Consider the following 27,373-nt stretch of genomic DNA (forward strand, 5'->3'; position numbering starts at 1 on the left):
AAACCATTCCCTACTACATGTTAGGCACTACACTGGTGCTGACTATAGAAAAATTAAGCCGTTATGGAGGGAAGATACAAAAAATAAGTGGAAAAGAGGAGCATTTATGACTTGCAGTAATGGATATAGAACACTGCGGGGCATCGAGTGAGTGGTATATTTAATCTAGGGGGATGATCATGAAAGTTTTCATAGAGACTTCACCCAGAAAGCCTTTAAAATTAAATGTGTCTTTGTATGACAAATATTTCAAGTAGAGAGTGACACAAGCAAAGGAACAAAATCCCAGAACAGCAGGGCTCATCTGGGGAACTTCCAGGACTTTTAGTTCTATTGGAGTATAGAGTTTGTGCAGATGGAGAGAGATTGAAGGTCACAGCAGACAGAAAGTAACAGGATAATAGGAGAAGAGAATTGGGGATATTGACAGTGTCTACTCTGAGAGAAAATAAGCCTACACCTTAGGTGGTAATAAAGGGAACATAATAGGAAAAAAGGAGAGATTTCTACACATGAAGTTCTCAATGAGTGAGTCAGAAAACTAAGAGATGGTGATGAGAATGATATATTGTAACGTAGTCTTCTACAGGTAAAAGAATTCAAAAATCCTCCAGACTCAGAATTTTCTGTGAAGTGGGATGATTATGAAGAAATAGAAGTGAAGAGAGCAGGGAATGAAAAGCTCAAGAAATGGCAGTCTAAAACCCAGTTAGAATATTGAAATTAGGGCCTCCCTGGTGGCACAAGGGATTCAGAGGCAACCTATGAAGCTGTACACAGCCACTGCAGCATGAGTTCGATCCCCAGCCAGGGAAGTGACCCGCCGGGCGCAGCAGACCTCTCCTGACTCACCTGCTGCTCCTCTCAGCAGTGTAGTTCAGTCAGTCTACCTTTTCTGTTCCCTCCTCTGTCTCTGGTGAATCCTCTCACCCCCTACACCTCTGGCATGTGCCCCAGCTCTTGTATGCATAAATAAATAAATCTTAAAAAAAAAGAATATTGAAATTAATGGTAGGAACTGGAATAAGAGGGAACTGGAAAGCCATCATTTTTGCTTCATTTAATTTTTAAAACATTGTCAATTATTTCCTGGTTAAATTCTGTAATTTTTCCTCAGAATCTCCTGGATAAAATTGGTGCTGGAGAATGATGTGCCTATTATCTATTGACTTATCACTTGGCAAATGTCAGATATGTGTGTGTGTGTGTGTGTGTGTGTGTGTGTATGGCATGCTCCAACCTGAGATCCAGGTAGTATATATAGAAGAAAGAAGCTTGATATTTGCAATCAGACAAACTCAAGTGTTTGTTATTTGCCAAGCATGTGTGTACATCCTATTAACCTCACCCTTTTTTCTGGTGAGAAAAACAACACTTAGCAAGGTTAAGTATATTAGTAAGAAGTAGAGATGGGACTAAAATGCATACTATTTGACAGTGCCTCTACTGTGAATGTTACACCAAGCCTAATTACATTATCAATTAAATGGAAATAACATCTACTTCACTGAGATAGAAAGATTAACAGAGCCTCCCTGGTGGTGTAGGTGGTTAAGCACTGCACTATGAAGCTATCTACAGCCTCTGCAGCATGAGTTCGATCCCCAGCTGGCCTGGGAGCTAACCACATGGCACAGCAGACCTTTCCTGTCTCGCCCGCTGCTCCCCTTAGCAGTGTATTTCAGTCGGTCTTCCTGTTCTGTTCTCTATTCTGTCTCTAGTGAATTCTCTCACCTCCCTGTACCCCACACCTCTGGCCTATACCCCAGTTCTTATATGCATAAATAAATAAATCTTAAAAAAAATTGAATTAAAGATAAACAGTAAAGAAATCAAGTGATTGCTGACCCCTTTTGCCTCAAGATTTGTTTATGAACATGTGCACACAGTTCTTATTGCAGCTGATAGATGTGGCTATGTATATGCTAACTTATTCTAGAAAGAACTAAAGTGTCCATTGAGTATGTGCATTGTGTGTGTATGAGGCACTGAATGAGTGTATTGAGTGAATTAGTGATTGAGAATGAATGACTGAGATTGATATTGAGTAAGCACAAGATTATCTATTTTTCAGGAGTATAAACTTCAAAAATGCTTTTATTTTTTTAAAACATAGAGCAGTTGCCATGTATGTTGGCAGTGCTTGAAGCAAATTGCCTGTTCCTTCATTCACTCATAGTCACCATAATCTAAAAACATTAGCATTTTCAAAGAGTAGAATTAATATGAACAATAAGAGCTCCTAAACTCTTTTGTTCATAAGAATTTTCTTGCCTATTTACCTGTAGCTTTACAGTTGACAAAAAAGACATGAAGAGAGAATATAGAAGTTGAGTTTGCTAATTATTCACGGATATCTTTAGATTATAGTCTGGAGGATTATGGAAAAAAGAAAAGAATACTACACTTATAAAAATTATTCAATGTTGGCAATAAGATTCAATAAAGTGAATAATATCCTAATCAATATTTCTAATTTTTTATGGCATTCCCTAAGTATAAAATCAGTGTCAACTATATCTGTTTTCTTTTAATGATAGGAGTCATCTTAAACATGTTTAGCTTGTTTTCTAATGTAGTAGGCTCTGGAACCATTGTTTTTAATCTATCCAGAACATTTTCCCAGCTTTGGCCTTATTCTGGCACCAGACAGGCCTCTCTGATCAAAGAAAGTGGACATGTGAGCCACCCCTGGCCAATCCTGATTCCCTGAACTTTTGGACTTGATGACTGGCATGGTGTTGCAATATGATTCAAGCATGGGCAATCAGGATGCTGACAGATATATAATAATAATAATAAAGGGTTTTATTTCAAGTTTTCCATTAATTTGGTAAGCCAATAACACACTATTTTGTGATTATTTATGAAGATTCTTTGCCAGCTACATGGATGAAACATGTTCCCAGTAAGAGGATATGAGGACACGAAAGACAGAAGCTGATTCTAGAGAAGGGAAAAGATGACAGCAGGGCCTTGTAAACTGGGAGGTAGGGGGGAGAGAGAAAGCATAAACTGAATGGAAATAAAGCCATTGGAACCCTAAGATCAAGCCATGACAGAAATCTGCCCAGTTTTCAATGGCAAGACCAACAATTTCTAAGTTGGTTTGAATTGTTTTGTTTCTTACCATTTAAAGAATCATGACCAACACTTCAGACTTAAATTAAAAGCTGGTTTCTAATTCCAATTAGCTGGGTAATCTTGGGGAAATGATACTTTCTCCCTGGGTCTGAGTCTCCTAACCTGTAAAATGAAATTAACCTGATCCCTAAATCTTTGTTCTAATGTTACATGATTCTATGACTTAAGATGTAATCAAATTAAACTGATTATTTCACACTATATCCTAGTTTTGCTCAAATATAACTCCTTCTCTGGTTCCTTAATTCTAACCCATTATCATTTATATATAATGCAACTAAGAGTGAAGAAAGAGAGTACAAAAGGAAGACTTAACAATGGTACATTGCAAGGTTTAATCTTGACTCGGAACTGTTTTATAAAAATATGAACTGTAGGTAAGTTATCCAAATACAAGTTATTTATTCTCTATGGATGCAATAGAAGTGTATTTATTTATGTTATTAACAGTTTATTACTACAAATAATAAATAGTGTGTTATCTGAACTTAAAACTGTGATAAAATCTATAACAATTAGATTTGATTCAGAAAAGTTTATTAAACAGTTATCCCCCTGAAAAGATAATTTGCATATCATCCAAATTGGGTCTCTTTGGGTCTCATGCTTAGCGCTTTGCTCTGCACATTAAACATTCAATAAATGTTTGTTAAATTAAATTAAAGGAGCTGCTTCTATTGCAGCTCACATGCCCTTCCACAATTAATGAATCATCACTAAGTGAGAAATTAATGAGTGTGCTTTACACATTAGGAAAGAAAAGTGTTCTGTTTAAGAGAAGGACAAAATTTCACACCAGGGGAAGAAATGAGGCAATTCCAGGAATTAACAGAAAAGAAGCTTGCAATTATGGTTACTTACTTGTAACTCAAAATAGCTGCCAAAATCACTACCTGTGAGATCAAATATACACTACTTTCAAATTAATCAGGGTTTCACAAATCGCTTCTCCAAAAACAATTAGGAAGGAACAAAGGAATGGAAGAAACCATCTAGGACATCTCCAAAGCAGAGGCAAGTAACTAAAAAGTTCTGAAATTTCACTGCTGCCATGTTTCTAAGCCTCTGCCCACATTTTTCTTCCTCTTTCCCATAATCAAATAACAGAATGCAGGGGAAGTTCAGCTAACCTGAATGAACAGAGGAGGCAACAACGAATACCAAAGTAGAAAAGGGGGGGGTGTGTAAACTTGGAATCCTTATGTATTGTATTATGGAATTACAGCAAATGGAGAAACCTAAGCAGTCAGTTAACAACAGGAAGACCATAGTATGGATCATTGGACAGTAAGTGGACAATAAGCATCTGTGAAGAAGAAGTCTGAACAAACAAGCAAACAGGGAAGGGAGCAAGGGCATTCAGGAGTTTGATGTTAGATAAAGTGTAAAATTCAGGGAGAAGAAGAAGTCATAGAGAAATTAAGTAGGATACAGGGAAAAGTTTTATTTTTCTGTCTTGACAATAACACTATGGTATATGAAGCACAAGAAAGGGGCAGGGTCATACATCTGCATGACCTGAAGCTAAGTCAGCAAGTAACTGTCACAAGATTTGTTCATCTTTTCCAACTATGAACACAATTGATTTTGAACCTCAACCAATGAAAAAGAATATTGAGAAGTGTGCCAAAAATATATCAGAAAGAAAACATTTCACTAGAGCCATTTTTTTTTCTTCAATTGCTTTATTTGGGAGCCACACGTGGGAGAAAAAAAAATCACACAACTAAAGCACCTACTATGCTTTGGCAACACATAGCAAATCCCCTCAACATCTGATCACTTGAATTCTCAGCATAGCATCTCTATTTGTTGTGCTCTTGCTAATAGCTCCAGCTCTGCACTCTTAGGAAATACTATGTTCTGTGAATAGATGATAAATACAGGAATAGTGGCCTTGGGAAATAATGAATTGAATTATTGAAACAAATAAGCAAGATAATCTGGATTCAGAATCCTGGCAAAGTAGCTCAAAGCACTCTCAGAACACTTCAATATCTCCACATGAAAGCAGGATTCCACCATTATTCTTCATGAATTCCATGGATACTGCCAAGTGTGGTTATTGGAGAAGTGGGACTTTGGTTTTAATTCAGAATTACTTACTGACTTACATACCTAAAAACATTAAAAGAACTGGTTATCATTTTTCTGTTCCAAAATTATTATTTCACTAATATCCTCTTAACCTTTTTTCCTTCGGGTTTTATAAAATATAGAGCTCAATAAATTCTTTTCGAAGACTGTCCTTTTTTGGTATCATTGACCAACAAACATGAGTGACTCAGTTTATGGTCAAGGGATGTATGAGGGTAGAGTATATTTTGTAGACTTGACCTTGACTAACAATGATATTACCATATAAAGATAATTAAATATAATTTTGAAAAAAAAAAGAGAACAGTGATCTACTGAAACAAATTCCTCCTACCTATGTCAATTAATTATAATCTAACAGCTTTCTCTTTTGCTACAAAGTTACATCCACCCACAGCACTTTACATAGTCATGGACTCTAGTATTTTGAAGTTTAAAAAATCCATGTGAGCTAGTTTCTTTAATTATACTGGGAATTATTTGCCCTTTATAGTAAGATAGAGTCAGCTAACATTTTTTAAGGTTATAATCTTCACTCTTTCCTGATTAGGACATGATATTATCATGAGGATTTAATGTGGCTGAAATTGTTATGACATATGTTAATTTTATGGCTTTCAAATCTGCAAGTGATGCAGAATTTTTTTAAAAATCCAAATTTCTTTTAAAATACAGTTTTTGTATGGAATGAAGGAAAACTTTGCAAATTTAACATCAAAATAACTACTAAAAAGAAACTATGGACACATTTATAGGATGATATAGGATGTTCTAATGCTCACTCCAGCCAAAGGATTGTTGTCTCCATTTATGATTTTAGCTTTTACAATGGAATCCTCAGGCTAGTAATAGCTAATCAGGGCATAAAATAAAGTTCAAATGTTTTACCAGCCTTATAAACATTTGTGCCGCTAGATTTTTCACAAGTTGAAAGCAACAAGACAACCTGTTAGGTAGCTGAATATAGAGTATATTGGAATTGCACCATATGCTGTTTCAAAGAAACATCTGACTTAGCTAAGAACATGCTTTTGATTTATTAGTTGACTTCTGTGCAGACTATATGTGATTTCTTGATTCTTTTATTCGTGTCACACTTTTGATGCAATCAACCCTCATGTTCTCTTCTCCTTTTCTTCAATTCCTGGGAGAAAATACAATCAATCACTGAGGAAATGTAGTAGGGTAACAGCCCTTTTTCTAATACAACTTTCCTTTTTTATCCTGCTGTTTTTAAAAATATGTTTTTGAAAGAGAAAATAAATGAGGTGATTTACTGGTGATCTTCCTCTCTGCACATTTTCAAATTTGGTCTGCCTAGATTTGTCAATTTTGATATTGGAAACTGATAGACAATGATAAAATTTTTCTTACTGTTATACTGTTTTTTTTTTTCCTTCAAAAAGTTATAGTTTGTCCTATCTACTATAAGTGGGATTCCAAAATAAAATGGGTTTGAATGACCAGGCAGGCAAATGGTTTAGGCATCAGATGCAACTGGAAAGCCCAATAATAAGCCAGAAAAATATATAGGTTATCAAGAGCTTACACTTATTGGATGCATATGACAAACTGAAGAATATTAACATATTTTATCTGAATTATCGCAGGTAATGCTCCCAACATCAGTAAAGCAAATATTGACCTTTATCTTGCATTTTAAGTGACAGAACCTTGGCACTTAGTCACTTTTCAAAGCCATACTGCCTGAAGTGAGTAACTTACAGAACTGTGATTCAAACATACACCACCCGGCTTCGTAACTGGCAATACTAATCAACTTCAAAACACAGTAAATCACCTAGACTTTCTTAGCTTCCACTTCCAAATATCTAAAACATGAATAATATTACCCATTTTTTCAAACATTTGGGAATAAATTGGGTTTTTTTAAATGTGTATAATAAGGTTAACTAATTACTATTAAATGATGTGAAGTAAATTTATTAAACTTCAATTTAAAAATTGACATTTGATTTAAATATTGTATGAAAAGCTAAAGGCAATAAGGCATAGACTTTTATGAATCTGAGGAAACCATAAAGAACCTCTCTTTCAAAGAGAATTTTTTAACTGATTTGCCAAGATATTTCTTGTAACTAAGAACAATGAATCAATCAATTCAGAATCAGAGTTAGAATTCAGGTGTAGGTGTGCTGCCAAAAAATACTTGAGTAAATCTCAAGCAGAATAACTAAAGCAAAAAGGTAAAAATTGAAGAACTGACCTATTCTCAGGCTTATTTGTGGAAGTTTGACTATGAATGAAAGAAAAATAGACACTGAACTCAACAGCTGTCTGAATACAACAGGATTGTCTGCAGCATGGTATTTCTAACTTACACAAAATAATATGGTGATGGTACTTCCAAGTGGGAGGGTAAAGGCTAAAAGGAACCTATGAACACTTGAAAAAAATTAAACATAGTAAATGTTTAATAATCTATGTTTAATAATCACATAATCTCAGTATCAGATTATGTGAAAAACACTCTAGCAGAATGAAACAAAATCCTTCAGTTGGTCAAAATGCTCAGGGAAAGGAGGGACTTTGCTATAGAACTTACTAGTAAATTACCAGGAGATGACTTTAGAGAGACGTCTCAAATACAATCATAGGTGTTGCTATTGCCAAACTGAGCTAAACAGAATTAAAGAAATACAAAGTAATATTTGGGGGGAGAGTTGTATCCTCATCAACCAGAAATAAGAGAGATTTAATCATTTATTACTTAATATGTCATTCAGAAGTAGAAAACAGAGTAGGACAAAATTACTCAGTTCCCAGAAAAAAGCAAAGCCTTCAATATCCTTTCCAGGTATGGTCAAGGAGGATGATGCATAAGAAGACAAAGCTGGGAGACATGGAAAACAATAGGCAGGAAGAGACCTCTAGGGAGTAGAACTGGAGTCATATCAAAGAACATTTCTGTATCCTTAAGATAAAGGACTATGGAAGCCCAGGTCCTCCAAAAACTAGATGCCAACACAGGATTAAACATGAATAATATCATCAGGGAAAATTCCTATGTGAAAGGAAATAAAGAGAGATCCAGATAAGATTGGAAGAGCCATAAGAGCTTGACACACATCTGTCCCTAATTGAAGGAAAAGAAAAGAGAGGTTGGGTAGAAGATTTGCAGGTTGCTGTGCAGTTTAAGAAATGTTTAACAATGGGGCCTCCCTGGTGGCGCAAGGGGTTAAGATGCAACCTATGAAGCTTCCGCAGCCTCTGCAGCATGAGTTCAATTCCCTGGCCAGCCAGGGAACAACCCACATGGTGCCTCAGACCTCTCCTGTCTCACCCATAGCTCCCTTCAGCAGTGAGGGGAACAGAACAGTGTTCTGTTCAGTGACAGAACAGTCAATCTGCCTTTTCTGTTCCCCACTCTGTCTCTGGTGAATCCTCTCATCCCCCACACCTCTGACCTGTACTCCAGCTCTTGTATGCATAAATAAATAAATCTTTAAAAAAAAATGTTTAAGCTTTCAGGGAGTTCTTGGGTCATTGTAGTAGAGTCCTTGCTGTTGACCCATATATAGAATATCCCTGCCATTGTGCTTACTCCCTTCCTCTGTCCACCATGTCAGGTCTAGAGTGGACCCACTGGCTAATATTAACTGGTCACATTGTTTTATTGACATAGTTGATGAGTGCTTCTTACCAGTAAATACTTTCTGGTGATTAAAAGTAAAAAAAAGATAACATATTTTGTACCCACTCTCATATGTTAATCTAGTGCCTCTACTCAAGAACCCTTTAACTCCAATCTTATAGTCTTTTTCCTTCCAAATCCTCAACATCACCAGGCCATTGCCATTGCCCAGAAATCCATGAAAATTTTCACCTCTGACATTGTCCCTTGTACAGAATGGATGGCCAGCTGCACTGCTCATATTTCTCCCCTTGGGAAGATTTGCCCCCTCTTTACTGTCTCTCGCAGATATATCCAACATAACTATAACATAGTTGTCCTCTATTTAGGGATTTGCACATATTACCTGGCCAATCGACCCATAATTCAAACTTGGACATTTTCTTCCTCCTTTTACATATGACTATTGTCCTTTGTCCCATTAAATGTGAACTGTTTTTGATCCCCTTTTACCATTGGACGGTAACAATAAAGCATCTGCCAAGTCAACTGCCATATCTGTATACCTACAGGCTTATTGAACTGTTTTAGCATTAATATCATATCTAGCACAGCAGTGTTAATCAGGGTTACTTCTTGGTAACATCTATAGTAGCCTATAGTCATTTCCCAGATCCCTATGAACACAGTGGGCTAGACTGGGAAAATAAATTCATATATGATAGAAAATACCACCTCTGTGTCATCTAAATCTTTAATAGTGGCAACTAATCTCTACCATCCCCAGTAAGATAAAATACTGTTTTGGTTTACTCTCATGATAGGGTATTATGGGGGAATTAGTTTTAGAAGTTTCCATTTGGTCTTTAGCATTATAATAGCTCTTATCCATAGGTTGGGTGTCCAAAGCAGCAGTTTAACCTTATCATGTATATCAATTCTGATTATGCACTTAAGGATTGGGGAAATGAGCATTGGGTGGGCCCACTGAATACATGGAAGCACTGTGAGCAAGATTTTAGTCATGACTATGGTTATTACTTGGTCTCCAAAGCACTATCCAACAGGAGACCACTTGGACTCTGGGTCTCTGATTACCAATGTCAACTCACACCCTGAGTCCACTAGTTCTAGAATGCCTCATTGTTCCATTTTCTCCAGTGTACCCTTAGCCAAATAAAATTTAGCTAAGCCCATTGGGAATGGTAGGTGAACTGTCATGGTGTATACATGACAAGGAATTAAAGAGTCTTTCCTTTTTTTTTTAAGATTTATTTATTTATGCATACAAGAACAGGCCAGAGGTGTGGGGTGAGTGAGAGGATTCACCAGAGACAGAGTGGGGAACAGAACAGGCAGACTGACTGAAACACACTGCTGAGGGGAGCAGCAGGCGAGACAGGAGAGGTCTGCTGTGCCATGTTGGTCACCTCTCTGGCCAGGGATAGAACTCATGCTACAGTAGCTGCAGATAGATTCATAGTGCTGATGTTCACCCCGTTGTGCCACCAGGGAAGCCCTGAGTCCTTCCTTTTTTTTTTTTTCTTTTTAAAGATTTATTTATTTTTATGCAAGAGCTGAGGTACAGGCCAGAGGCGCAGGAGGGTGAGAGGATTCACCAGAGACAGAGTGGGGAACAGAACAGGCAGACGACCGAAATACACTGCTGAGGAGAGCAGCAGGCATGACAGGAGAGGTCTGCCAAGCCATGTGGGAATCTCCCTGGCCAGCCAGGAATCAAACCTGTGCTGCAGAGGCTGCAGACAGCTTCACAGCACTGCGCCCAAGCCGCTGCACCACCAGGGAGACCTCCGAGTCCTTCTTTTTAAAGGTACCTCTTTGGTCATTGGATTTCAGACTGAAAATTGACTTTTGCCTCTGGATTAAGCAATTTTTTTAATTTAAAGTTAAATTTTTATTTAAAATTTTTATTTTTTATTAAGCAGGATAAGTCTCTATCATTCCCTTCTTCTTCTCCCTCTTCCTCTCTCTTTCTCTATTAATGATATTAAGTGGTACCAAATTTGTCCCATGTGTACACATGCTTTATTTATCATCTCCTCAACTCCCTGTGGCTTTGCCAGTTTTTTAAATAATTGTGGTTTCTGGTGGTTAAGCACCAACACCTGGCTCCACTACTGATGGGTCCTCTTGGTCAGCAGTTCATGAAATGAGCACAGACATTTGACCACACACCACCTTTCTTGGTCTGCAATCTCTCTTAGCAACATATTCCTCATGACTTTGGTGAATGGTCTGTTTTCTTAGTCATTTCATGGAACATAATCTCATGGTGGGTTTTCTGAACGTACATAATTTACCCACTCAAACACACCAACGTCTCTCACACATTTTTTCCTCTTCTACCATTTGCCAGGTCAACTCAGGCATTTTTAATTTATTGAGACTTGACCCTCATTTTCCTATGTTTCTAAAAACCACCAGAATAGCACATGTGCCCCTGCCTAGGGTTTTTGCTGGGGTGTTAATCCTTATTTCCCAAGAAAGTACCCTCAAGTTAATAAATTCTTGCTTATTCAGATTTACATTCTGGTTCCTTAACCAAGCACTCTTAAAAATCCAATCCTTAGTTATTGGCCTGGCAGCCAGGAAAGGCAATGAAGGTGGCCACAGATTACCGCGAGGGGAGGGGTTTCTGCTACATCTCCCAAAAGAGTTGAAGTGCTAGCCCTTTCTATGGAAAGAAAGAGTGGCCACCTCTGCCCAGCTAGAGGGTCCAGAGAGATTGTAAGGTCAACATCCTCAGCCTTAGGATACCCAGTTTTCCCTACTAGGGTCTGACCTTCCCAAAATAGATGTGCTATGTCTTTGATCTAATATCTCAACAAATTTGCCACTTGAACAATTAATTCTACTCCCTGCCATTGAATTGTTCCTGCCCTTGAAGTATGCTAAATCCTCCCAACCACCATACTTTTATACTTTTCACACTTTGCTTTCAACTATCTGTTAATGGTAGGCAATTTTTCATTATACAAAAAAAAAAAAATACAAGCTATGTAAAAAAAAAATCATGCAATTTTGGTGAGTCCACATATAAATTAAATATTGCATATTAGGAAGATAAATGAAAATTCATACCAATAATTTAAGCTTAATTTTTCATTATTTAGAACATCAAATGGTAAGTTAAAAATACTATAACAAGAGAGATCATGAAGGAGAAAGGAAAAGGTTTCATATTGGAATATCTTTGGGTGCACTGGTGGTGGGATGGCATGGTAACAAGCATCTAAAGAGATAGGATCCTCTATTTCTGAATCATAGATGGTATTATAAACCAAGTTACCCTAAAAAAATATTTTTAAAAAAGGAAAAAATCAAATAAAAAAATAATACTTTTTCCTACATTTGGATTGAGCTCTGTAAATTATGTAGCTGGCCCTGGCTACAGGCTATTTATTTGACTTTTTCATAGCTCACTTATTTACTACTAAGTGAAAAACAAGTTTTAGCTGGAGGTGCTCAAGTTCTAGAATGTGACTCCAGGCCTAAAAATGAGGGGAGCTGAGGTATGGTCTAATTTTGGGAGGTGAGGCATAGCATGGTAATGAAGAGCAATGATACTAGAGTGTCTGAGAGCAACTTCCGGCCTTTACGATTTGGGGCAATTTATTTAGTCTGTGTGCCTCATGATATTTTATTATAAATTACCATTATTTTAAAAAATAAAATATGATACTTAGAAATGTTTATCTTCACTAAGCACTCCTTAAACACATGGATATAGCATAAGATTTTAATAAGTGAGTTGGCATTCATCATGATTACCTCAAAATAAGCATTTTCTGGTCATCTTAAACTTATGACTCAGTATGCTCAGATATTGCTTACATTACAAGCCCATAGTCAGACTACATTATTGGTCCTCTGAGTTTTAGCTACATTCAATTAGAAATGAGAAATTTATAAATTTTTATTTTCTAAATTACTCTTATTTGGTAATTTACCATGTAGAAAAAAGTAACTTACAACAAAACTAGCTGAAACATTCTTGTCTCAATGTATCCTAGAGACCCACCAGTGTTTGGTTGTTCCAACACAGGCAGATTATGCATTATATCGATGTAACACAACTTGGAAGGTTTAATACTACAGAGACTAGAGCCTGAAGTTAGAACTGGGAAGTAATGTTTGTAATTATAAAGACCTAAATTCTCATTTCTCTAAACAACGATGAAGCTCTTCTGTATTCCAAATCCCTTTGGAAGTATGTGAATATGGGGAAATAAGTGCCCAACCTCCATAATTAAAAATACCACGGCAACATTTATCTTTAAAAAGAGATTTGCATGCTGGGAAAAGAAAGATGTCAAACTGTTTCTAAGTAAAATAATTTTTAAAAATATACCCTCAAAAGTACTTTATTTAAAAAATCAAAACATACATTTTTCCTTTTAGGTAATTCTATTCTCCTGCAAAATGTCTTGAGTTTTTTTTTTTTTTTTATTTCTTTCAGTCTTTATTTCATTTTTTTTAGCTTTTTCCTCATATATACAAGTTATCTGATGACAAGTGCTTTCTCATAAGTTCTTATATCCTCTGAAAGTAACTAAGAGCATGTAATTCGTAGAAATTGTTGCATTGTCACTGGATGAGTGAACCATAGTAGGCTATTTAAAAATGATAAATTTGAAAGGATTAAATACGGAAAACATAGATTTTATGCTGACTTTCCATAATAATTGCTAAAACACTTTGAAGTTATTCTCTATAAGTTGAATATCAGAAAACAAAACAAGTAGAGATGGCACAGTAATCACAAGCCTAACTAATATTGCAGGGCTGCATTTCTCCTAGGAAATTTTTGGAATCAAATTAGATTAAATCTGTGCTTTTACAACTCTAGATAATGTCAAAGTCTACTCAAGCAGCACTACCCTCTGACATTCATTCACCTTGGTATCTGAGTCTAATGCAAAGTATATATATATAGGTATATGGCAACCTACTCTTAGAATCATATAATTTGAGAACTGGAAACGTTCTCAAAATTTACTTGTAAGTAGGCTTCACTGTTACATAAGATAGAAAATGCCTGAGGAACTCTATCATTTGTCAGAGGCATTCATCTCAGTGCATATGGACATAAGCAAACAAGTCTCTAACTAAGCTCCATTCTTATAACTCTATGGTATTGCCTTTATTCAATTTTCAGGGAATTTCTATGACCCAATGATAATCAAAAGCAATGTTTAGCCATTAGATCCTTTTACAATGAGTCACAGGAGGACCAACACAGTAATTCAAGAAACACCAGTATGTCTGGATGCTTTCCAGACCATTTAGAAACCATGTGAAAACCTGTGCACATATATAAGTCTTTTTTTCACTCCCTACATTTTTGAAGGATACAAGACTATTGACTGCAGATATGTCCTGAGCCTCTGATGTAAAAGCTCTTATTTGGAACACCTGATAATGGTTTCAGAGGCTTATGTTTTATGAAATCCCCTGCCTCTCATAGTCACTGCAACCCTCCAGATTTGGAAGTTGGGCTGGGGATGAAGATTTGGAAGTGGGCTGGGGATGAAGCATTGGATGCTGAGGTTGCTAAGGTTAATGGTGTCAAGTTAAATTATTACCTTATTTTTTTTTCTCTTTTCCTCACTGACTTCCTCTGTTATGACAATAAGATATACAGTATAAATACATACATGCAGAAATGGAAGATATTTTACAAGGGAATGACTTCAAACTTATTCCTCTAGGACTGTACAGAATCTGCCTTAGAGGTAGAGGGAGTATCCTCTACTAAATTATGAGATCAAAAATAACAAGAAGAGGAGCCAAAAAGGGACTAGGTTAAGAATTTAGGATTTAGCCTCTTATGGATATGATTATGTTATTGCAAAAAGCCTGCAAACTTAGAAGGATGGCTTCCAAATATACATAGAGATAGAATAGAGGCCTGCATGCATAAGTGTAGGTTGAAACTATAGACATACAAAATTGGTCTTTAGAATCCTAGTGCATTAAAGCAAAAAGGACTCTTAGAGGACAGGTCAAAGAGATGAGAGGTTAGGACACTGAGACTATGACAGGTAAGGGACCTTAAAGTTCACATAACCATCAGACAAATCAAAGTCAGATCTCCCTATTTATTTTTATTTGCAATTGCCTGGTTAATACTGTTGTGAAACAGAAGTTCAATCCCAGAATTTAGGAATAAAAATATAAACTGCCTGAATCTATGGGTTGGAGAGCTTTAAGGCATGTCAAGGACACAGAAAGACTACGGGAAAAGGGATTACATATTTTCCTTTTGTCATTATTCAATGAGCTCTCCACTCCTCTATGGCAACTGCTTTTGGCTAGCTATGAGCTGTGGAAACATTTTTCCTGGATACATCTATTCCCTGGAAAGGAAACTCAATCTGGTTTAAGAGAAAACGTTCCTCTCCAAGTAATGATAAATTGTCTAAATTGAAAGCTCACACCATAAACAAATTTGAGCAGTACAGACATCTTACAAAATTAAATTTCCATCTAGTGAATTTGAATGATGTTTTGAGAAAAAGAGAGGATAATAATTTAAGCCCTACTCCATATGACTTCCTTCTATAGTGCTGTCTTTAAGTTCTACTCCCTGAAACTAAAAATACAATTGTAATGATTTTTTTCTTTATTTCCGTATGTTCTAGTTTTAGTGAAATACTTTAACTGCTAATGCTATTGTTTATACAAGAAAAAAAAAAGACCTGCAATTTTTGATATTTATGCAATTTTGCTGAAATTAAATACAAATATCTTTGAAGTGTTAAGAAATTTAACCATGCAGAAGTTTCCATTGCATTTCTATTCCAAAAAACCCTGCATTTTTTTTGAACTTCACTAGAAGTAAATATATATCATATAATCTGTACAGACTCTTTCAAATTCACTAGGATATTATCTCTACAGTTGTTCTATACAGTTTAAACCAAGATGCATTTGATATAAATTATTAGTCAAAAATCAACCATCTGATTTTTTTATAAAAAAATATTCCTGGGCCTCCCCAGTGGTGCAGCGATTGAGCGCTAGGCTGTGAAGCTGCCCACAGCCTCTGCAGCACCGGTTCTATCCCCGGCCACCACCGGGTGAGGGTCCTACATGGTGCGCAGACCTCTCCTGCGGTGCCCACTGCTCCCCTCAGCAGTGTATTTCTTCCTCAGTCTACCTGTTCTGTTCCCCGCTCTGGCTCTGGTGAATTCTCTAACCCTCCCATGCTTCTGACTGTACCCAGTGCTTGTATAAATAAATAAATCTTTTAAAAAATATATTCCTAATCTTTTTTATAAGTACAACCAAACTTCATACTGCCTAAATTTATCTCACACTATTCCTCTTTATCCATCCCTAGCTCTAGACACTGTGAGATGTTTTTTTTTTTTTTCATTGCACCTCCAGCCTTTTCTCCTTCATATCTAAATCCTAACCAGCCTTCGAGAGTCAGGTCAGACGCCTTCTACACACCTGATCAAGATTAATCTCAAATATGGGAGTGCAAACTGGTCCAACCACTGTGGAGAGCTGTGTGGAGATTTCTGGACCTACTAAACATAGAGCTTCCATATGATCCAGCAATTCCACTCCTAGGTATTTACCCAAAGGACACAGAAACATCAATTCCAAAGAACACCTGCACCCCTATGTTTATAGCAGCACTGTTTACAATAGCTAAGCTTTGGAAACAACCCAAATGCCCAAAAATAGATGACTGGATCAAGAAGATGTGGTACATATATACCATGGAATATTACTCAGCATTCAAAAAAGATAAACACATGCAATTTGCAGCAACATGGATGGTGCTGGAAGGGATCATGCTCAGCGAAATAAGCCAGAAAGAAAAAGAAAAATACCGGATGGTCTCACTCATAGCAGGAATCTAGAAAACTTAAATAAGGGACCAGGAAAATGAATAACTATAAGAAAGTGAAAATCAAAATCAACAAAAATCTATGAACCAGAGACACTTTTAGGGGGGTGGGGGTGGGAGGGGAGGGATTGGGGTCAGAATGGGGGGGGCTGCAATTGTATGGGGAATATAAAAATAAAATTTATTATTTAAAAAAAAAGAAAAAAAAAAGATTAATCTCAACTGTTTGTGAATCCTTGGAGTCCTTCCTTTTTTCCTGCTGCACCCATCATTCAGGGAATTATTTATGATACAAAAGTGATTGTTCTAGCTTCATACAGTCTGGTATAAATTCTGCCAACAGGTTGATTATCTGGGGATCCTGGACATGTTCTTTAATCTCTCTTAGTTCCAATTTCATTATTTATAAAATGGAGATAATTATAGTACCTATAGTACTATGACTAACATAGTCATTCTAATAATGATTTGAAAGTTACCTCACACCTTGTAAGTGCTCAAGAAATGTAAGCTACTACCAATATTCTAATTTTGCATTATTAGCATTATTATTTGCAATGGAAAGATTTTTTACTAATAACTGAGAGACCTAGGAAGCTACTTTATCATTCCAACTTTTTATTTCCTTATCTGTGTAAAATATTATTCACTTGAATATTAATTATTGCTTGATCCATAACAAATTATCCAAAATTTAATGGCTTTAAAAAATATTATGGCCTAAATTCCATGAGTCAGGAATATGGTTGTAGCTTAGCAGGATTTTCTGGCTCCGCATCACTCACAAGGCTGCAATAAGCATATTCACTGGGGTTGCAGTTGTCTCAAGGATCAACTAGAAGCAAGTCTACTTCCAAGTTCACACACTGGTTGTTGCTAGGTTTAGCTCCTCACTAAAGACCTTGTTATCTTTCTGGCTGTTGGTTGCGAACTACCCTCAGTTCCTGGACAAGTTTATCTCTTTGTAGGGTAATATACCACATTACAACTTGAGTTATCAAAACAAACTAGTCAATGGGAAACAGTATGGGCAGGAGAGAAATCATAGTCATCTGTAACCTAATCCCAGAAATTATATCCTATTACAACTGTCCTACTCCATTGATTGAGAGAATCATTAGGTTAATCTCACACTCAAAGGGACAAGGTAACATTTGGAAATGAATACTACATGGTGGAGATCATCAAGGATCACCTTAAGGCTGCCTACCACAACTTATAAAGTTATTATGGAAATGAAATGGGATTACTATATATGAAGCTCATTGCAGAGGGTTTACCCCTTTGCAGATATTTCAAATAATATGAGTTTGTCCTTCCCTTTGTACTGGAATAAAAGATCTTGAAAACAAGGACATTGATCGGTGAGCCCTGCAGTACCTTAGTACTCAGCTAAGCAGATTTGGCTCTCACCAACCACTGGGGAATAAATGATAAATGATACTGACACAATTGTTCACAATTTAGCTAATATTGTCTCCATTTTCAGAAGGTATAAACTATATACCTTTCAGCAGTGATTCATTTACAGTACAAAAGTATGGTAGGCAGAATTGTTCCCCAAAGATACCCATATCAAAACCCAGAAACTGTGAATAAATTACATGGTAAAGGGGATTTTGCTGATATAATTAATTTAAGGACCTTGAACTGGGAGATAGACTTAGATTATTCAGATAGATTTAATCTTATTACAAGAATCCTTTAAAACTAAGACCTTCCCCTGGCTGTAGTTAGAGAAAGAGATACAGACTGCAGGGTGGTGAGAGAGATGCAATATTGCTGGCTTTGAAGACGAAGGAAGTAGGCCAAAAGCCAAAGAATGTGAACACCCTCTAGAATATGGAAAGGACAAGAAAATGGATTCTACCCTCGATTCTCCAGAAAAGAATGCAACCCTGCTGCTGACAACTATCTTAGCCTGGTGAAATGGGTGTTGGACTTCTGACCTAGAACCACAAGATAGTAAAGTGAGGTTTTAAGCCTTAAATTTGTGATAATTTGTTACATTGTAGCAGTAATAAAAATATCTACGTTATTTAAGAAAGGAGTCACATACAAGTACTTTCTAAATATTTAATGAACACGTGTGGTCATTCTATAAGAGATTGAAAATCATTAAGAATTAAAAAGGTCTAGTTAAACATCCCAATTATAAAATGCTGGCCTATAAGGATATTAGCTATCACTGAAATCAATGAAACATAAGTTTTGTTTTTACTCAACATAGACTATTGTGGTGGACACTGGTATAGATACTTGATAAACATTAACTCATTTGGATCTATTAAGCTTAAAAGATAGTTATTAATATTATCACCATTATGCCTTTAAAAAAAAGATTTATTTATTTATGCATACAAGAGCTGGGGTGTAAGCCAGAGGTGCAGGGGGTGAGAGGATTCCCCAGAGACAGAGTGGGAAGCAGAACAGGCAGATCCACTGAAATACACTGCTGAGGGGAGCAGTGGGTGAGTCAGGTGACGTCTGCTGTGCCATGTGGGTCACCTCCCTAGCCTGCCAGGGATCAAATTTGTGCTGCAGTGGCTGGCAGTAACCTGATAGCACTGTCTTTAACCCCTGTGCCACCACGGAGGCCCACCATCATGCCTGTTTTAAAGAACAAACACAGACTCATTAGCATGTCAAGAATATATACTTAGATAGTGGCAGTCAGGATTCAAGCCCAGGCGCTCTAACTCAAAAGTGCTTGCTTTTAATCACCGGTTATGGTTCCTCTAAAATCATGACCTTATACATTCCCAGTAAGTGATTTCAGATATTTTCTTTAATATAAGCAGAATTTTTAAAGTCACACACACACAAGCTGGGTGATTTTTCACAATGCATCCACTCAACAATTACTAAGAGCATCCTACCTCTTGGGCACAGAGGAAGAAAGAAATGAATTAAACTCTGAACCTCCCCTTAAACATTTCACAGTTTTGTAACAAGGGAAAAACATGCAAATAGATGACAATATAATTCATTCATTCAAGCAAAAGCATCTCTTTTATTCCTTAGCAATGAGTTCATGCGTTAGAAGGGAAGAAAAGTACTTAAATACACACATGCAGTACCTTAAATGCTACAGTACAAGTACATAATATGCTGAGAGACATAGAAAAAGGAATATTTGGAGGGTAGTAGCTGTTGGGGGGAGATGGGGAGCATGAGGGTGGGGAAGTCACTGAAGGATTTGAAGAAAAGTAAGAATAATGCGTGGAGTTTCATTTTTTGGAAAGGTCATTCTGGCAAGCAAGAAGGAAAATAAGGCTGAAGGCCATGACTTTGTTAGAAGATGACAAAGTATAGGTATGAAGAAGGAGCTGAATTAGGTAAAACAGATTATTGGAAAACAGGGTGAGTTTTGGAGGGATATTGGAAAGCATTATGTCCAAAGGCCCAGGATATGTCACTGGCCTCTCCTCCTTCTCTCCCATCACATGAGCCTCTCTCAAGGAATAAAAGCAAAATAGTGGTAAATTAGAAATGATGTTTATGTACATACCATGTAGAGAAATGGCAGAATATAGTATTTGGAATTTGCATCCTAGTGCCCTAATAGTTTGTACATTAACCTGGAGGAACTAGGGTGTGGACCAAGTGTTTAAAGTATATGATAAAAATAAATAAAGTGTACAATTAAATTTCACTAGAAAGTAACATTGGTAGAAAGACAAAAGTTAGGTTGGAGTGAGGAGATATCAGAGGTACAGAAAAAGACACTGCTGTGTACTGAAAGGAAAATTTAAATTTCCAATTTTTATCTCATAAAGGGATTGAATTTACCTAAAGGAAATTCTATTTCTTCATAGAATAAATGTGTTTTACAAGTTGAATTGCCACTGATGACTAGAGCTAAAAAGTTTCCTATGTGGAGGAACTGTTCTAAGTAATTTACATAGTGCCTCATTTATCCTAAGGTGTTATTATTCAGTTTGTGAATTGAGAATCAAATGGGTTAAGTAACTTGTTCAGGGTCATCAAGTAAATGGTAAGGGTAGAATTTGAATCAAGACATTGTAATGTCAGTTCCTGAACTTATGGTCACTATATCACTAAACTATGTTTAGTAAATAGACCTTCAGAAATTTTTGCTACTTATACTCAGCACACCCACAGACTCTGGAACCAGACTGCATAAGTTCAAGTCCACTTTGCACCACTTAATTGCTATGGGAAGTTATTCAAGTTACTTCCCCAAAATGTAACTTTTTCTCTATCAGTAAGTGGGGACAGTAATAGTGTTTGCCTCCTAAGGCATTTCTAAGGACTAAATGAGTAAATGCAGAACAGAGATTTAGAACAGAATCTGGAACATATTATACATTCCATAAATTTACCTGTTATCACTATTATTCTAATGGAAACCACTGACAATACTAAAAAATGGTAGATACATTGCATGGGCTAATTGAGATCTTATTAGGCAGAATAATGGCCCCTCAAAATGTCTCCATGTCCAGTACTCATTATGGCAATATATTACCTCATTATGGCAAAAGGGAACTTTCAGATATGATTAGTTATAGACCTGAGATAGAGAGATTGTACTAGATTACCAATATAGGTCCAACCTAATCAGTTTCTTAAAAGACTGTACTTAGAGAGTGAAACAGTTGGAGAGGTAACAGAAATCACTAGGATGAGAAGATCTCAACCCACCATTGCTGGGTTTGAAGGAGAAAAGAAGTTGCAATGCAAGGAAGGTAGATGGCTTCTAGAAGCCAGGAACATCCATACCTCAGCTGCCAGGCAGTAAAGAACCAGGGCACTCAGTACTACCACAGCAAGGGACTAAATTCTGTAAATAACCTGAATAAGGAAAATTATATATAATTATACATACATATATACACATATCTCCAGTATACATATATATTATTCCTTTGAAAGAAACAGTTTTGTGGACACATTGCTTTTAGCACAGTAAGACAGAGCTGGATGTCTCACTACTGAATTGTAAGATGATACATTTGTGTTGTTTTGAGATACTTTGTGGTAATTTGTTACAACAGCAATAGTAAATGAAAGTAAGATCAATGTTTAACTTTTTCCCAAAGGACTCAAATGTATTGATTTAAGAACTATGAAATATGCTAAAATAAATTTAACTTCTAAAAGTCAGCAATTTTAAACTATGTTTGGGGCATAAATCAACGTCTCCTTTATATTTCTATTTTTAAATTCCTTAGTACATAAAAAAAAAACCTGAAAGACTAAGAAAATATCATAAATGCTATTTTAATTTTTCTTATCTTTATATTTAAAGATAAAAAATTCTGGTTTCATTTTTCCTTTAGTTTTTCATAACTAAAGGACTAATTAAGTAAACTTTTTTTTACTAGTATTTTATTAATCTTCCTTAACATGCCAGCAGGAACACAGAAATTCTAGGTTTGCAACAATTAACATGTTGACTTCACAGAGGTAAGGCACTTAATGACAAAATACACTATGCCTTGGTTATTATCTTTTTTTTCTTTTCACTGATTCTGAATTGAAACTCATTAATTCCATGAGAGTAAGGGCCATGTTTGGGTTATTTACCTTTCTATCAATATGGCCTACTAATACTCCTAGCCCCCAGGAGGTTTTTGTTAAATAAGAATGAGTAGTAAATATATATTTAAAGCAAGTTAAAAAAATGGAAACATCTCTCTTGAAACCTCAGTTTACTAGTTTACTAGAATACTAAGGTATAATGTATCAAGAGATTAAGCAATAATAGCAGAAACTACTTAAATATTTCCAACAGAAATCTTAAATGTTCTACATTTTGCATTCCAATCCGATTCATTAGACAAGTCAAATTTGATAATTTGGTATCACTATTATGATCAGTAAACAGTGTGTTCACAAGCCACACAAGAGGTACCATGAACTGAAGCTTGCTTCTGAAAATGTCCTGTATGTCAGTCTACTTTTGGTCTGTTATCTCCCTTTCAGAAAAATTAAGTGTAGCACAGTACAGTAACTGAAGGCCCACCTGAGAAATGTAACATGACTGCCTTCCTTCACAACTGCCAAGTGAAAGACTTGGTCTTCTTACCGGGGAAGGTAAGCGATTACCTAAAAGGTAACCTAGGTCTAAGGGATAGAGCACTATCCAAAGGAAATACAATGCAAGCCATAGATGTAATCATAAATTTTCCAAAATATTCTCATTGCAACATGTTATCAATATGAAATGATGTACTTTCTTTTCATGCTGTGTTTTCGAAATCCAGGGCCCATTTTCCACTTAACACAGATTTCAATCTGTCCCACCCGCATGTCAGGAGGCTAGTGGGTACTGTGCTGGCCAACTCCAGCTGTAGAAAAATTACCTCTCCTGCACCTAAGTGAACTACATACTCCATCAACTTGTAGCTCCTCCTCCATCTCTTTTGTACTGTTGGTTCCAGTGGTGGGAAAAACTTCCTTATAAATGGTCTAAACCATCACATCCTCCTCAGATCTGTTTTTCCCAAGATCTCCTTAATGTATGGGGGGGGGGCACAAAATAACAGACATAAAGATCTTAAATTGTTTATTTGTAATGTAAAAAATAATTTGAACAGTATTATAGTTCATTAATAAATGATTTTATCTTGTCCATAATGTTTCAGATTGTGAATAACAAATAAAAAAAAGGGGGGGGGGCGTTCTGGTAATCCTGGTTTTACAGGAAAAATTCTAAAAAATCTAACAACTAAGCTTTTATGGGACTGATTTCTCCTTGGGTGGGACTGGGGGAAGGTGAGCGCCTGCTGTGAGTCAAGAAATAAAAAGTTCCTAAAACCTACTCCAAACGTGAAGCTTTCTTTACCTACCTGACTCATGCAGACCTCAAGCAAACCCATCAGACCTTTGCCATCCAAACTATAGCAGGCGAAGGCAGGGGTAACTATCGGCACCAGCTAAACATTTTCGTTGCCAGGTGAACGCTCAAAAAATAGCTTCCCTCGGACGCACGCAGGCCCTGGAAACCCTGACTCAGTTCCCCGGAGTGGAAGCGTTAGGCTGCCCCGGGGGTGATTCTGACCCACCCGGCGGCCTGGGGCTCCCCGCCCAGATGGGGGTCAGCGTGTCCAGCCGCCCGGCAGCGCCTCGGGAGCCCAGTTTTGCAGGGCGCGGCAGGCCAGACGGCAGAGGGCTCGGCCCCTCCTAGTCACACGACTGCCCCAGCCCCGATGCAGTCCCCCGCCCAAAGTGGGGCACCCCTTCCCTCCAGGCCCTCCTGCGGTGGCCCCAGCTCAGGGCGAAGGCGCGCCGGAGGTGCTGGAGCGCCCGCCACCACTCGGCGGCGCCTGTCCGGCGGCCCACTGCGGCGCCCGCGGGCCAGGAAAACCCTGAACGCGGAGAGCCGGGGCTTCCCCACGGCCCCTTGACACCGAGGCCGCGGCGCGCACGGCCTCCGACCCGGGGCTGACCGGCTCGCGACTCCCCTGCCAATCAGACTCGGTTTTCCTCCGAGCGGCCCGCCGGCCAATCACGCGCGCAGGTGTCCTCTTCGGCTCTTCGGCCCTTCGGCCCTTCGGCCCTTCGGCCCTTCGGCTCTTCGGCCCTGCGGCCTTTCGGCTCGTCGGCGCTCCGGGGCCGGGCTCTCCCGGGCCTTCCGCCGCGAGCCCCAGCGTAGCGCTCGTTGGTTTCATTGCCCTTTTTTTCAGCTACTTCCGGGTCCTGCGTCGCTCCGGAAGCCCGCGAGTCCCGGAAGCCGGGGTAGCCCGGGTTCTGCTAGGAAAAACCAAGCTTCCAGGGAATGTTTCAGGAAAAGTTACGTGGAGCGTGGTGGTTTCGCAGACTCCTAAGGTCAGTGTCTGCCAGAGAGCCGGAGAGCAAACCTGAGGTTTCTCCCGGACAGCCGGGCGGGCGTGGAGTTTCCCGACCTTGTGATCGTCTCCTTTTGCTTAAGTTTGCCTGTTTCTTGCCTGCCTGTTTTTCTGGAAGAGGCACATCAGAGTCTCCGGATTTGGGGGACAGCAATGAAACAGACATCACCCACCCCTAAAAATAGTCTTAGAACGGTCCTGTTAAAAAAAAAAGAAAGGAAAAAGCTAAACTAGAGCTCTTGTGCATATCACGAAGTGACTTGAGAGACTAACTTCGAAATCTTTTCCTCGCTCTTCGCGGTGGTGAGAGTACCTCTGTGAGTGGTTTTATTAAACATCATGTGCGATCCAGACTTGACTTAATATTTGATGGCTCGTGTAAAGTGGGTACCGAAAAATTGAGTATGCGTAAGTTACCAGCATTTTTGAAAGCTTATGAACTTAAAAGCAGTTTTGGTTTTCTTGAGAAGAAAGCTGTTTCCTTCTAAAATGGAGACAAATTTGTTATATTTAGCATTGATTGCTGATAAATATGAGAAATTAAAAATCACTAGCACTTTCTTTTGGGGCCTGGAATTGTTTCTTGGTCCCTTATTTAGTTAGATTTTGCAGAAAGAGAACTTTTAGTGAAAGAGCTTTTCACAGTATCAGAAATGTACAAGTCTACCATATGATACCTCTTGAACATTTTGTGCCTTGACAGTTTCAAGCAATTACAGTGAGACTAAGGCTCCATCCACACCCGTTTGTAGTCTAAACAACCCCTAATGTGTTACCTTTAGTTAAACCGGAACATGATAAACTTGGGATGACTGACTTTTCGTTTTTCTTTTTTACTTTATTTTCAGTCTGATCTAGCCCATATTATCAATTACTTCTATCCAGAAAGATTAGAGTTGATTTGACCTTGAGCCAGATGGGATTTGAAAGAAGAGAGATGATAAATCTCTTAAGTCAAAAGGAGAACCCTCTTTAAAAAAAAAAAAAAAAAAGAAAAGCAATGAAAATAGAAATAGCCAAACATAGTTGAGAGAGTGTTAGGCAAAATCAAGAGAATTGAGTTCTAGTCTTAACATGGTTTTCCATTGACTAACTCTACTTCTTGGCCTTATACCCTTCAATTTAGAAATGAGAGGTCTGTGGTTTTAAAATTGTCCAGAGAACAACTCCTATAGAAATTTCCTGGAGCCATACAAGCCAATCCTCAGCAGTATTTTACAAACGCAGCTATTTTATGCATTCTACTTGAAAAATGGGATTTCTGTTAAGAAAAATTAAGTTCATGTCTTAAAGTAGATGTCTTCTAGCACTAAAATTGTGTTATTCATTGTGCATTTATTTGATTATTACAGTTTATAATAATAAAAAGAAATAAAGCACAAGCTCTGTTTCTCTCTGCCATATGCACTCTTTATTTATGAACAAAAGTCATGCTCCAAATCACTCATTTCTTCCCCCCCCCCTTGATTATCTTGGTTGAAAAACATAAAAGCAAATTGGATGTCCCTTTAGCTCTTACCTATGAAATAGCTGCATTACATGTTCCTTTTTAATTCCTTGAGAATGTGGATGAAACCTCAGGATAAAAGCCCTGCACTGCTTCATTGGACCTGTGTCTAATCCTGCACTGCAAATGCCAGAGTTGTGATTTCTATACCTTGAAGTAGAGGCAGGGAAAAAGGATGTCTAGCACCCTCTGCCCTTCCCCTCCGGGGGGCTGTTCATCGACTTCTCAACCATTTCCCATCTACATGTAACATATTCTAAGTATACTCTCTGTTGCTTTTTATTTTTAATACAGTTTCCTTGTATCAGAAACTCACTCCTACTTGCCTGCCAATGAGGTGAGGTAAAATTTCATGCTAGTTGTCTTTTCTTCTTACTATTAAAACATAAAAACCAAGAGCTTTAGCGTCATTCTGCTTTGATCATGCATAACTACTCCCTTCCTGTGTTACATAAGTAGGTATTGCCTCTACCTTACATATAGTGTGTGTTTATAGTAGTTAAATGAATTTTCATGTCTCATATTTTAACCCACATGCCCCTTTTGTCCAGTTTTGACATTCCATCCCTTTGAATGGCTCTCTGACCACATGTATGGAAGCAGGGAGAAGGGATGTAGAAGAGATGCAACATAGGCGTTTAATTCTTTTTTCTCCATCCACAGTCCTAAGAGCTTGACTGGTAGTCTAATTTTTAGAATTATCATGGGGAAAATTTTTTTTCTTTGAGTTCTGCTGGGTTGAATTTGATCCAAGGTTACCAAATATCCAACTTTGTATGTACCAGAATTTCTCTAGTGCAACCAGAAATTTAATAATTGCCAGCTTGACCTTAAACAGGTTATTACTCTTCTCAGGCCTTAATTTTTGCCTTTTTAACATGACACCATAATACTTACTGTGTTATGAGAATTAAATGTGGTGAATATAAATGAAAAATGGAGTGTCTTTGTAGATAAGTATTCCTTTTTGATTGTTTTTGCCTCTGTTCCTACATGGATCTTCCACATTCTTGCCAGTGCCATAAACTGTATAGCTAGATATCTGCTCCAGTAATTTTCTAGTCATTTAGAATTCTGTTCATAGGCAAGTAGATCCTAAAACCCTTTTCACAATTAATAAAGTACTTGGAGATCTAGTTGTTTGTGTTTCATGTGACTGTGTTCATTCAATTTTGGGTTAGAATTTTTGCCATAATTCATGCTAAGTACTTAGCATACTTTAGTACTAATACTTGCTTCTTGAAATACTCCCATCTGCTTGTCTGACAGTGCTGTCCAAAAGAACTTAACCTTTAAGGCTGCTCACTGTCTCATTAATATAGGACACT

Source organism: Talpa europaea (genome assembly GCF_964194135.1).
Source record: "Talpa europaea genome assembly, chromosome: 3".
Classification (NCBI taxonomy): domain Eukaryota; kingdom Metazoa; phylum Chordata; class Mammalia; order Eulipotyphla; family Talpidae; genus Talpa; species Talpa europaea.